This window comes from Arvicola amphibius, chromosome 11 (assembly GCF_903992535.2).
Source record: "Arvicola amphibius chromosome 11, mArvAmp1.2, whole genome shotgun sequence".
NCBI lineage: Eukaryota > Metazoa > Chordata > Mammalia > Rodentia > Cricetidae > Arvicola > Arvicola amphibius.
Window position 1 is genome coordinate 86797983 of NC_052057.2, and position 5101 is coordinate 86803083.

Sequence of the window (5101 nt, forward strand, 5' to 3'; positions counted from 1 at the left end):
CAGCTCAAGTTGCTCTGGAAACTCCAGAACTGAAGGGAGAATAAAGAGAATTGGAGGCTTGGCACCATGCGGTAGGGTCAGAGTCCATGAAGAGAGCCTATGACAGGCTCTTGGTGAAGAGGCAGCCCAGCTGTAGCAGGGTAGCTCAGCATTGTAGGAGTGCCCATGGGATGACCAGCAAGGATGACAATATTTCTGAAGTAGAGCAGGCCTCACTCTTGGAGAAAAGCTGCTTGCGTTATATGTGGCAGAGCTAGAAACGTGTGCCTGTCAAAGCTCTTTGGAGACCAGAATATTGTGAGTGAATCTCAGACATTGGACACTGAATTATTCCCACTGTGGGAGTCTGGTTTGACTTTGTTCAGATTGTGACTGTGTCCTAGTTCTTGCTGGAATAAGAAAGTACTTAACATATTTTTATAGGCGCCCACAGTTGAAAGGCTTTGAAATTTTAAAGAGACTTTGGAGTTGTGGAGAGTCTGTATTTTAGAGAGGCTTTGGCTAGTTTAAAGGGACTGAACTTTTAAAGTGTTTGAATTTTTAAAGACTGTGGGGCTTCTAAAAGTTGGACTGTTTTATGTAGTGGTAGTAATGTTACCGTGAGATCGGAGGGACAAATGCAAAAGGAAGGGTTTTAATTGAATGGCGGTGTGTTTGGGTATCAGGTAGAGAAGAGGGTAATTGTGCAAGCTAGTTTTAAGTCAGCCTGACACAAGCTAGAGTCAATTAGGAAGAAGAGACCTCAAATGAGAACATGTTCTGAACAGATTGGCTGGTGGGCAGGTCTGTGGTGTATTTTTTTGATGAATTATTGGAGTGGGAGGGCCCAGCTCACTGTGGGAAGTGCCAGCCCTAGACTGGTGGTTGTTGGTGGGCCCACTTCAGTGTGGGAAGTGCCACCCCTGGACTGGTGGTTGTTGGTGGGCCCACTTCAGTGTGGGAAGTGCTACCCCTAATCTGGTTGTCCTGGATGGTAAAGAAAAGGCAAGCCATGGGGAAGAAGTCAGGAGACAGCACTCCTCCATTGCAAGAGCATTAGTTCCTGCCATCAGGTACCTGACTTGAGTTCTTTCCCCTTCCCTGGATGATAGACTCAAACTCTAAGATGAAATAAGCCCTTTCTTCCCCAAGTTGCTTTTGGTCATGGAGCTTTATCAATGCAAAAGAAATCCTAACTAAGACACAGAATAACTGGGGATGGAGAAATAGCTAAGCTAGTAATGACGCACACATACCTTCTAGAGGACATGAGCTTAGATCTCAGTAATAGGTAATACTTTCACGTAAACTATTTTTTTGTAGACTAAGCAAAACAATACTTAATTGTTATGTGCTTCATCACTGTCTTGCTTGTGCTACTTGTCCTTTAATCAGATGGCCTACCTATGTCATTTAATGTTAAAAGTGCTTCTGTTGGGAGGTGTGGTGCACACCTTTAATCCCAGGATTTGGGAGGCAGAAGCGGGCAGATCTCTGTGATTGGGGCCAGCCTGGTTTACAAAGCAAATTCCAGGACAGTCAGGACTGTTATATGAAGAGACCCTGTCTCAAAAACAAAAACAAACAAAACAAAACAAAATCAAAAACCCAAGTGTTTATGTATTATGCTTTCCTGGGAATATGTGAGTAAACACCTATAATACCTATTCATCTTAGCCAGAATGATGGATAGCTTTCTAGGAATGACAACACCAGAGATTATCCTCTTGCTTCCGGATGCACACATACAGAGCGGGAGAGAGAGAGAGAGAGAGAGAGAGAGAGAGAGAGAGAGAGAGAGAACAATACTACATATCAAAAAAAATCAATGCATTGTCAGCAAGACATGTTTGAGAAATATTCATCTATGTACACATCACAGTGAAGTTCATGTTAAAGCCAAACAGTAAGTCTTGTCAGCATCCAGAGACTAAAGATCACCTTGCAACCTAGAATTGCTCATCTGACAACTCTGACTAGACCAACAGTGGAACACATGGGCGATTGGACTGATGTCTGTTCTGGCACCCACAGTTCACCTTTCACACGCATTGGCAAAACAGTGACATTTGCATACAAAAAACAGTGAGAGAATAAATTGCTAGCACATGGGTACCGAAGGAAATTCTAATGCAAGCACTTCAAATATAAGAAAGACAAGCACAGGCGCAGCCTCTGAGAGGCAAGAACAAAGAGGACCCTGAGTGCAGAAATCATCTTACTAAAGATAAAAGGGCTAAAGCCAAAATACAAAATTGTAATGTGCGTCAGAAGAGGAAATGGAATTAGAGTAGTTTAAGTTGCTTTGTTTACAATTAAATTTAGCATACAATTCAATTTAGTACGCAATTAAATTTAAACATTGGGAAGTCAAGAATGCATTTTTAATTACTAGAATAATCACTTAACAGAAAAGAAACAGAGTACATAAATTTCAAACAGTTATGGGAAGACATGGGAAGAATAGAAAATTAGTTTGAGAAAGAAAGTAAACAAGTGAAACATTCAGCAAGGATATAAATGGAAGGCACAAAATAAAAAGTGGAATATGTACTCCAACAAATAGCATAAGTACAAATATTTCATGTAATCCCATGAAATTATAAGCATGAATGTTATATAAATAAAATATAAATCAACTATAATGCTTTAGAATGTGATAAATAAACCACTTCACACTCTAACTATACGCTATTCAAGAAAAACATTTTTTTAAAAATAGAGCCTTGAAAACCTTCAAGGTTTGAAAAGAAGATGACAGAACCAGGGACAGAATGCAGACACCAATGGGAAGAAGCTAGATGTGACATTATTAACACTGGGAGACAGTAGATAGCAAGACAAATAGTCTTACTAGACTTCTCTACGGGAGGCTGGACACAGCACTAATCCATGAGTAAACATAGGTATTTGGAAAGCAGTTTGACAACCTGTAAGTCTGATTTAAGAAAAAAAATGAAATTAGGGCAGATTCATGCTCATATGGGAAAAATACTAAATTAGACCATGATTTCAGACCACACACAAAAATCAACCCCAAGTGGAATAAAGACCTAAAACTGAAGGCAAGGCTATTAAGCATTGTTATAATAATAGAATATCTGTAAGACTATCAAGTCACAAGACTCGCCAATCATTATAGACAAGATTGGGAGGTTTAACCACAGAATGCTAGGAATTTCTATTTATCAAATACACACACACATACACACACACACACACACACACACACACACAGAGAGAGAGAGAGAGAGAGAGAGAGAGAGAGAGGTACATACACACAAAATAAGAGAGAATATTACAGTATATAGACTAGAAAGAATCTCAACCTACCATTCAGGCAAAAGCTTATATTCCAAATGCACACACAACTCTGAAATAGCAATACATTTGAAAATGCATGATAATATAGGAGTGCCAAGTGCCTACAAACATATTAAAATGCTTTTGGCCATGGCAGTTAGCTGGGGATACAAATTAAAACAAGTACAGTACAATCATAGCACACACTTTAGATAACTAGCTATCTACCCTGGAGAAAGCATTTTGGACATATGTTTAGAAACTTTCATCCTAACATTCTTCCTATAAGATCCTAATGAAACTACCCAAGTATGCAGTGGCAGTAAAATGAACAAAGAAGCCTGGTAGCCAGGGACGCAGCATCATGAGCTGTTATAAAGAGTAAACTATGCACAGGATAGATGCATCTTGCAGAATTGGGCACACATTGGCTTTAATCCTAGAAGCTAATGTAATAAAGGTTCAAAGCACGTAAAATAGATTTTGTTGTCCATACCTGCAGTGTTTGTGATATGATGTTCTTAATTTGCATGTAGTTATCTCACAACTCAGAGTTTGTAGGAGAGGAAGCAGTTAGTAATGACCAAGGCATGCCCTGGGTCCTGTCCGATCTTAGCAGTGTTATACTTGTTGACAAGGTCATGGAAACATACATATTCCCTCTGTAATTTACCAAACTATGTGCTTCTGCTCTATAGATGCCTCTGTATATGTGATTCCTAAGAGGTCACTTTAAATATTTGATGAAAAATACTGTGTAATGTTTCCTTTCTATCAGTGGGTCAGCCCCCAAAGTCATAGTCTTCACAGTCTCCAGGTACCTGGTTGTACGGGTGATGTAGAACATGCCAGCAGACTTCTTACTGAGACCAGAAAGAAGATTAAAGTCATGATTGTATCCATAGATTCATCCAGGTACTGAAAATGTATTTGTACAACTCCATATACTCTTTGGATAAGTAATCGCAATTTGCAGCATTTTCGTTCCCTCTGAGGTAGTTCAGTGATGTGGAACGGAATCATTAGCCAGCTCTCCAACCTGTAACATCTCTTACTTGTGAAGAGAGGCAGAAAATGAAATGTTTGGAATAGAGCAAAAAAAATTCTCGTTAACTCGATGCTGAGAGAATAGCAGAAGTGGCTATTCCTGTGATACGAATATCTCTTAAGGAGTCCCGAGGGACGTGTCAGCCCCTCTCTTCCCAGGTTGATGATGTCACCTAGAGACCTTTAATAAGCACAGGTGGTGGGCTGATGACAGGACATACAAATGTCATACGATCCAGTGATCATTCCAAGAATAGTCGTTACTGGGGAGCCGCTATACAACCCCTGTTTAAAACCATCCTTGCTCACACTTCCCGCATGCATTCTCCCATGTAAGCTCCTCATGAGCCGCTGAGCCCTGCTCACACTTCCCCATCCCTTCTCCCACCTATGGCCCCTCATGAGTTACTGATCTTTCTTCTTCTGTCCTACCAGCAGCCAAAATGTTGAACTAAACAAGAGAAGGGTGCCAAATGTCACCAAGAACATTTGATCCTAGCAAAACATAGAATAACCAGAGCCGCATTTGTCTTTTCATAAGAAAGCAGGGCAATGTGAATGAAACAAGGGTCTCACTCTGTCCTAAAGGGAGCACAAGGCTGAGGTTCTGAGAGAAGGGAGAGGAGAAAACACCTTTGAGAGCTCCAGGTTGCTGCACAGAGTCCACAGGTTGTAAACACAGAGCAGAAACCTGAGTAGGAGTCAGTTGCTCACTGAACTGAGAAGACAGAGATTATGGCTTGGAAAAGCCAAAGCACCTATCATGTGCTGC